This window comes from Coccidioides posadasii, chromosome 4 (genome assembly GCF_018416015.2).
Source record: "Coccidioides posadasii str. Silveira chromosome 4, complete sequence".
Taxonomy (NCBI): domain Eukaryota; kingdom Fungi; phylum Ascomycota; class Eurotiomycetes; order Onygenales; family Onygenaceae; genus Coccidioides; species Coccidioides posadasii.
In genome coordinates this window covers 1-9,730 of record NC_089410.1, presented here as the reverse complement: position 1 = coordinate 9,730, position 9,730 = coordinate 1, and positions in this window count along the sequence as shown.

Genomic DNA, 9,730 nt, shown 5'->3' with positions numbered 1-9,730 from the left:
GTCAATTTTGGTCGTCAATTTTTACTGTTGTCAATTTTGGTCGTCAATTTTGGCCGTCAATTTTTACTGTTGTCAATTTTGGTCGTCAATTTTTACTGTCAAGTTTCGCGGTCAATATTGGTCGTCAATTTTGGTCATCAATTTTTACAATCGTCAATTTTGGTCATCAATTTTGGCCGTCAATTTTTACTGTTGTCAATTTTGGTCATCAATTTTTACCATCGTCAATTTTGGTCATCAATTTTGGCCGTCAATTTTTACTGTTGTCAATTTTGGTCGTCAATTTTTACTGTTGTCAATATTGGTTGTCAATTTTGGTTGTCAATTTTTACTGTCAAGTTTTGCGGTCAATATTGGTCGTCAATTTTGGTCATCAATTTTTACCATCGTCAATTTTGGTCGTCAATTTTGGCCGTCAATTTTTACTGTTGTCAATTTTGGTCGTCAATTTTCACTGTCAAGTTTCGCGGTCAATATTAGTTGTCAATTTTGGTCATCAATTTTGGTTGTTGATTTTTGCTGTCAATTTTTGCCATTAATTTTGGTCACCAATTTTGGTTGTTAATTTTCACCATCAATTTTGACTTTCATCAATTTTTGCTGTCAATTTTCACTGTAAATCTTAGCTGTCAATTTTTGCTATCAATTTATGGAGGTGTGGAACAAAAGTTCCCGGAAACTCTATTTTGTTACAATGTATTGCAGTTACCTGCTGCCCCATCAAAATTTGGTGGGGTAGCAGATATCTTCTATTATTCAACAAACAGCCTGGCTCTCACCTTTTTCCAAATCTCTCCAAATTCAAAACATCAAAGATTCAAATCTGCCCACCATGTCTTTCAGAGAAATCTCTCTTCATGATAAGCTTGTTATGCAAATGCAAGCTCTTGCTTTGATCTCTTATAAAATTTCTATCTTAGATGTTTCTCATACTCTTCAGATTCTTCTTTCTACCTTCTATAATATTTAGAAGCAAGCAAAAGACTGTGACTTTGATCTCAAGAATAATCTTTAAATTTCTCTTAGTTATGTAGAAGATGCTTCTAAATCAGGCTGGCCAAAGAAAATAAGCACCAAAGAAGCTGGAATCATTGTCTCTGTAAGTAAGAGCTGCTGAGAAAGAGAGAAATCTACTGAGATTCTGGCATTTGAAGCTAGTATATCTCATTCAAGTGTTTTGTAAATTCTTAAAGAACATGGCTTTGTTATTGCCAAGCTAACTTGGCAACCAGATCTAACTGAATCTGCAAGAAAAAAAGACTCAGATTCTATCTTGCCCATAAGAACTGGACTTTAGAGAACTGGAAAAATATTATCTAAACTGATGAAACTTCTGTAGTTCTTGGGTATAGAAAAGAAGTAGTTTATATATGGAGAAGATTCTCAGAAGCTTATAATTCTATCTGTATATACTAGTAATGGAAGAAGTTCTCAGGTTTCATGTTTTGAGACTGCTTTATCTACAAGAAAAAGAGACTCTGTTATATTTGAGAATCAGAAACAGCAGCAGCCAAGTATCAAGCTCAAAAAAAACTGAATGTCTTGAATATTGACTGTAAGATAAAAGCAAGAGAGAAATAAAAGCTTGTCAATGAAATTTATCACCTACAAATTCACTCAAACTATGGAAAAAAGCCAACTTTCAAATTCACTGTAAAAACTGGCAAGCTTGTTTAACAAGGCAAGGGGGAAGTTGATTAGTATAGATGCCAGAAGATGTTAAGATTCTATCATCTTACTATTGAATTCTCTAGCTAATCTGATACTTCTTTCATTTCAGAAGATTCTTCTTGTCAAATTATTCTCTTTTGTCAAGAAATGTCTAGAATCCCAACCTAATACTGTTGTTCTAGAAGATGAAGCTCCAGCACATATCTATTTTTATCAACAAGAGCTCTACAACATATACAAGATCAACCAGTTACTTTAACCTGGCAATTCACCAGATTTGAATATGATTGAGCCTGTCTGGATGTGGCTCAAGTAATATACAACTGCTAAAGATGCTCTATAAGAATCTAAGACTGCTGAATATAAATAAAAGAAAGTCTGGGAAGAGCTGCAACAAGTAAAGATTCAACAGTAAATTAAGCAAATTCCACATTATATTCAAGAGATTATATGCTTGAAAGAGGGTAATGAGTATAAAGAGGGTGATTATAAGGTATCTTGCATGTAGAAAAGTCAATAGCTTAAGAAAAAGCTCTCTCAACAGCAGAATCTTGAGGTGGATTCTTGAGCAGCTGGTCTAGAGACTTTGGAAGCTGCTGAAGCTCTAGCTGCTGTATATAATTTAGGTAGAGAGAATTCTTGAGAGGATTTGGAACAGGATTCAGATAAGAGTAACTAGTTAATTTCAGGAACACTTTGAGTTTTCTAGCAAATTTGGTAGGGTAGTAGATATTTGTAAAACAGTATTATCTGCATAAGCTCTTCAGAAGCTTTTGTTCCACATCTATATAGATTATTAATTTTGATTGTTAATTTTTACTATTAATTTTATCATTAATTTTCTCTGTAAATTTTTATTATTAATTTTAGCTTGTAAAAATTATTACTGCAAACTGTTTCAAATTCTATTCTAAATAAGTACAAAGTAAAAATTAATAAAAATCATTAATTAAAGTTAAAATAACTAAACTGATTAATTAATAAAAAAAATATCTTGTATTATTTCAAGAATACTATAAGCTCAGATATAATTAAACAAAAAATTTTTTATCATAATAATAAAAGCTATTGAATTTTATTAATTTATTAAGAACAAAAAATGTAAATATTTCTTATTTTACTGTATTATATTAACTAAATTATTAATAAAAAGATTTAGACATCTAAGAAAAAAATAACTAGTCAGTTAAAAAATACCAAGCTTTTAAGTAACAGAGAAATTTTAAGCAGATATAAGAATTTAATACAAATCTCTTATACAGACAAATAATATCTATAAAGATTAAGAATATTGACTTATAAGCTGTTAGAAGTTGTATATATTCTTGCAAGACACTAAGTTACATGCTTGCAAGTATATATAAAAGATTATTATTATATAAATCTCTTGCTAAGAGTCAGTAATAATCTTGTCTACAAGTTATATATAGTTGTCAGAATACCAGATCTTTTATCTTATATACTTTTTTTCTATATATATTTCTTTTAGAGATTTATTGTTACATTAATTTATATATATAATTCTCACAGCAGATGTTTTTTAAATACAAATTAGATAAGATATTACTATATTAGTAATTTTAATATAGTCAGATAGCTTAAATAAATTGTAAGTTAATAATATAATATATAATCAAGAATTGCTGCAAATTCCAGTTATCTTAATTAAGTTTAGCTGCTTATTTTACAACTTAGTTAATTTTTATTTAAATTAGATAAAACAATATTCATTTGAAAGCTATTATTTTATTAAAGAGATTTTTAAATTTTTAAGTAATTTACTTTACTAGTTATTAAGGTATATAAATAACACTTGCTTTATATCTGTTAGAAATATATTTTTACTATTACTTAGTAATTACAAGATTTTGATTTTGGGAGATAAACTTAATAATACTTTCTAAATATACTTTCTAATATTTTTTGTTATATTTTTTTTAGTTGTCATATTATTATACTTTTTTATCTCAAAGATCTTCTACTAGATATTTTCTTATTTTAATTTTTCTTGTCAAGATTCTTGCTTACTTATATTTGTTAAGATGTATTAAGTAAGTTAAAGCTTTTATCTTATCTTATTTACTCTTATCTTATCTTTATATTTCTTTTTATTTGATTTTTGCTTCTTAGACTTTTGTGCTAATATCAAATTAGCTTGATCAACTTAATATTTTTAATATAGCTAAGGTAAATTAATTTTTGTAAATTCTAACTAAGCTCTAGTAAGTAGTATATTTAATACTGTTTAATAGCTGAAAAATGAGAATTAATTAGTGAAAAATAGATTTTCAAATACTCATAGCAACTAAGTATTATGAATTAGAAATAAGATATATTAAGTATATTGCAAATCAGAGTAGATTTTATTAATTCTTCTACATTTTAGAAAAAAATCAAGTTAAATTTATAGTAACTTGACAGGTTTGCTGTCTCTTCTATCTGATAAAATATATACTATATTTCTGATAGTACTATATCTGACAAGACTAGTTATCTTTTCTACCCTTCTGCTTAAAATGTAAATTATTTTTGTAATATTATCTCTAACATTTTGAATATAAGTGTTTACTACTAAATTTAAGAACATTTCTAGCTAGTTTTTGAAAGCTTTTCTGCAAAAAGCTGTCTTGTTTGATACTTGTGTTTAAAGTATACTTGGTAGTATCAATTTAACTAGTTCTTGAGATATAATTAGTTATATCTGTTAAGTTTACTAAGCTAAGCTTTTGATCTGTAACTCTGCAATAATTTTTTTATAGTTTTTATTCTAGAAGCTGTTCTCACAATTACAGGATTTCAAAAAATATATAGTTTGCTAGTTTCTTTAAAAAACTAGTATAGAATTTTATAGATGTGGCTGGTTAAAGAAAGATTTAGTATATTAATATTTTTAAATCTTAGTAAAACTACTGAACTAGTTTAAATGAACTAGTAAGTAAGATAGAAAATAATATCAGAAGATCTTTTTAAGAAAGTAAGTTTAAATTTTAAAAGACTATAATCTGTTCATTATTTACAAAGATATTTCTTAAAATATAGTGTAGTGGAGATTCTGGTATCTTATTAGAACAAAGATTGTTCCAGTCTGAGATACAAACCATGTTAAAGTTACTATCTCTGAGTTATGTAAACCATCTGTAGTCTCTGCATCTTGCTTTTTAGCTTTATGCTTCTTTGCACTTTTACTGCATTTTCTTGTTTCTTATTATTAGTGTGATTATTAGTTAGAGAATGTGAGCATCTCTTGTTTATAAAGAATATTACTGTTTCTCTCTAGAGCTGTCTGTATTAGTACAAAGCTTCTTTATACTGCTACTTCTTATGAATTTAGGTATTTATTAGGATATGCCTTTTGGTGCTCTCACTACTTAGTTTAGTACTATCTTTACTATATTGTGATTTTTCATCTTTCTTGTACTCTCACCATATTAACCAACTTACCTATCTTAACAAGGCATTCTATCATACTCTGCTTCAATAGTTAAAATAGTTTCTAGTTTTGATAATTCTCCTGAATCTAAATAGCAAGATATAATATTAATTGTCAAGATTTTTACTAAAGAATATGAGAAACAAATAATATTCTTGTACAGAAAAGACTATATAATTATATATTAAGAAATTAAAAAATATTTTATTTTCAAAGAAAATAAGATAGTGATATTTTTAAGAAATTAAAAGCACTTTACATTAAGAAACAAATTATACAGATTGAAAATTAAGAAATACTATATTTTAAAAAAATAGTAATAATGATTTACAAATATAATATAAAGAGAAAGTATTAAAAAACAGATTTAATAATAGTTTTAAATAATAGTTTTCTGGTGTAAAATGTGATTTATATAATAAATATTCAGTTAAATTTTAAGTATATTCTTGTGTCAAGTCAAAGAGTAAAAAAGATAAAAATTAATATTCTAAATAAAAGATGTTTAAAAAGTAAAGAGTAGTTTTTAAAATAAATAGTTTAAGTAGTTGAAAAAATCAGTAACAAAGATTTGTTTCTCAGAATAGAATAAATAATAGGTATAATGAAGTAAAAGTTAGAAAAAATGTGGTAGTTTTCTAATTTCTAAGTTATTTAAAGATTAATATGTAATTATAATGACAACAGAAGAGTTTTTTGATAATTTTATTTAAAAACACAAGCAAGTTTGGATATATATATTTATATATTTGATGAATATTAAGATAAAAAGTATGACATCATAAAGATAAGCAGTAAAAAGAATTTATTATTTATAGTATATTTATAAAATTAATTATTATTATTATTATTCATTATAGTCTTAAGTAGTAAGTGACTATAAAGAATATCTACCAGCTTATCTGTAACAATTTATTTACTGTACATTGTAGAAAGTGAAAAAAGAGAAAAATTAAAGTATTTCAAGATAATATAAGATGTTTTTTCTCCACAAAAGTCAAATAACAGATAGTATATAAAATTGATTTCAAAGAAAAACAAAATTGTTGTAGCAGTTTAATACAAATTAAAGAAATAAAGTTAATATATTGCAGTTTAATAATAAATAGTTTGAATTTTCAACACAATTGAAGAAAGAGCATAGATTGGAAGAGTAGTCAGACAATGTTACTAGATAAGATCTGAAATATTTAGAATCAAGGTTTAATCAGCAAATAGTTGAGCATATCTTCTTATATAAAAAGACAAATAAGAGAACAAGCTATAATAGAGTAGTATAAAGATGTTTTTAATAGAAAAAGCTTTGCAAACTACTACCTTCAATTTAAAATAAAAGTCAGATAGAAAGTATCAGCTCTTTCTATATCTAAGAAGATATGGTCAAGTATTTGCTAATTAAAGGTTGATTATAAATATTTCAGATGTTATGTAGTAAGATTGTCTGACTACTCTTCCAATATATGCTCTTTCAGCAATTGTGTTGAAAATTCAAAGTATTTATTATTAGACTGCAATATATTAAGTTTATTTCTTTAATTTGTATTACACTGCTACAACAATTTTATTTTTCTTTGAAATTAATTTTATATAGTGGAGCGGGGTACGATGGGATGCCTCGTCAAAGTAGGCGAGTTGGTTGATATGGTGAGAGCACAAGAAAGGTGAAAAATCACCACATAGTAAGGGTATGGTCGAGTAGTAAGTGTAGAGATAGATATGTTCTAACAGACGACTAAGCTTGCAAGGAGTAATAGTACTAAAGAGCCCCGTACTAACACAGGCAGCTCTAATGAGGAACAGTAGCAAGTTTCATGAACAAGAAATCTTCATATTCACTAACTAATAACCGAACTGGTAGTAAGGAACGAGTGTGTAGAAAAGAGCCATGGTGCGTGAAGGTGATAAGCAAGATGCAGGGGCTACAGGTGGTTTATATAGCTCAAGGATAGTAGCTTTGGGGTGGTTTGCGCCTCGGACCGGAACAACCTTTGTCCTAATGAGGTACCGGAATCCCCACTACAATAGTATGTGTTATTTGACTGTTGTGGAGAAAAAACATGTTATATTATCTTGAAATACTTTAATTTTTCTCTTTTATCAGTTTCTACAATGTACAGTAAATAAATTGTTACAGATAAGCTGGTAGATATTCTTTATAGTCACTGAGTAGATAAAACTATAATGAATAATAATAATAATAACAATAATATGATGGTAGATGTTGAAGCAATTGTTATAGTTAGATTTTAATATTATAAGTATTATTATTATATATTATAGTATTATGTAGTCAGTGATTATAAAGAGTATGTAGCAGATTTTCTGATAGAATTTAGTTAGTATAGATTGTAAAAGATGAAAAATAGGAAAAATTCAAGTAGTTCAAGACAATATAAAATGGATTTTCTTGACAAAAGTCAGATAACAGATAGTAGACAATATTAAATTTCAAGAAAAGCAAATATTATTATAGTAATACAATATAAATAGAGAGAGAATAAAATTCAAGTGTTTGGTTCCGGCAGTATATAGATTTTAATATTAACATATAAGGCAAATAGTGAGTAAGACAGCAGATGCAAAAGTTGATATATTATAACAAAAATAGAGTGATTTTCAGCAGGTTAGCAAGAGAATTTGAATAAGAGTATTTTCATAAGCATATAAGTAATGATTATTGAGTTATGGGCAGATATGTAGTTGTAACAGAAATTTAAAGTTGAACAGAATTATTTTATATATTAAGATAATATTTATATTTGTATTTGTATTTATATTTATATTGATGTATAAGGCAAATAGTGAGTAAGACATAAGATTTAAAAGTTAATATATTGTTACAAAAGTAGAGATATTGTAAGCAGATCAGCAAGGTGATTCAAATGATAGTAGTGTTATATTTATACAATTAATAGTTGTTGAGGTATTGTTAAAGATGTAGATGTAACAGAAATTCAAAATGGATTAGGAATATTTTTTACAGTAATCAAAATTGTAATTTCCATTAAATAGGATTTTTCTCGACAAGTAATTAACATATGGTAATAAGAGTAAGGATTTTGTAAGCAGGTCAGCAGAAGAATTCAAGCAGTAGTAATTTGATGTGTATAGAATTGATAGTTGTTGGATTATGATTGAATAAGTAGATGTAATGGAAATTCAGATTGAATTAGGATAATTTTTCATGGTAGGTAAAATTGTAATTTCTGTTACACATCAGAATTGTATTTGTACTGATATTATATAGACTAAGTATTATAAAGATGTAGCAGAAATTTAAAGTTAATTAGTGTTATTTTTCACATAGGGTTGATAGTTGTAGTTGTAGTCATATTTGTATTCGTCTATAGGCCAAATACTGACTAAAACATAACATCCAAAAGTTGATATATTTTAACGAAAATAGGCTCATTCTAACCGGCTCAGCGAGACGATTCGAACGGTGGTACTCGCATATCTATATGATTGATGGTTGTTGAGTTATTGGCAAATATGTAGATGTAACGGAAATTCAAATTGAGTTAGTGTGAAAAATGACACTAATGTTAGGGGAACCGGTCGTAGGTCACGTAGGTTTTCCCAGGATTAGGGATACGAAAGAGCTAAGTAGGTACGATGCCCGCAACTGATGGGAGGGAGTCGTGTGTAAAATGTAGGGGTCCCCTCACTCGGAGACTGAATGCTGGGGTTCCCATGATCCATGCGAATCGTGTGATCCTTATACGTTCAGCATTGGGGTCACGTGAATACCCCTGAACATCCGACGTTGTCCGATGCTTGGTTGGTCTAGGTCTACGTTTGTAACAACTAACCAAATTCATAATTTCCGTTACATGCCCTTTTTCTCCACAACCAATAGGCAGTTTCAATTAAGAGTACCACCAAAAGAATTCTCCCAGTGAGACGTTTCTGGTATCCAAAAATTTTGAATCAATTCCATCTATTGAGGTTGCAGGAGATGCATGATGTTATGGTGAATTTGGTGATGTTTTTGTTGTAGAATTTTGTTGGGTTGAAAAAATAATTATCCAACACCAACGTCAGACCAACAGTTCAAGTGTGCTACTAGTGATTTACCAACAGGCAAAGCTGACAATAGTCAAAATTAATGACAGCCAAAATTGACAACCAAAATTGACAACAGTAAAAATTGACAATGGTAAAAATTGACAACAGTAAAAATTGATGACAGTGAAAATTGATGACCATGAAAATTGATGGTCAAAATTGATGACCAAAATTGACAATGGTAAAAATTGATGACCAAAATTGATGATGGTAAAAATTGACGACCAAAATTGACAACTGTAAAAATTGGGTTGATAGTCATATTCGTATTCGGATTTCCTGTCGTATTCGTATTGAGATTGTAGGGTTAGGGTTAGGCAGTGAAGTAGATTTTTAAGCAGGGTCAGCAGGGTTAGGGTTCTGCTAGGCACTGTGGTGGATCCAGCGCCGGGGGGCGGGGGCGGGGCCGGGCGCGGGAAAGTGGGCGGGTTAGGGTTAGGGTTAGGGTTAGGGTTAGGGTTAGGGTTAGGGTTAGGGTTAGGGTTAGGGTTAGGGTTAGGGTTAGGGTTAGGGTTAGGGTTAGGGTTAGGGTTAGGGTTAGGGTTAGGGTTAGGGTTAGGG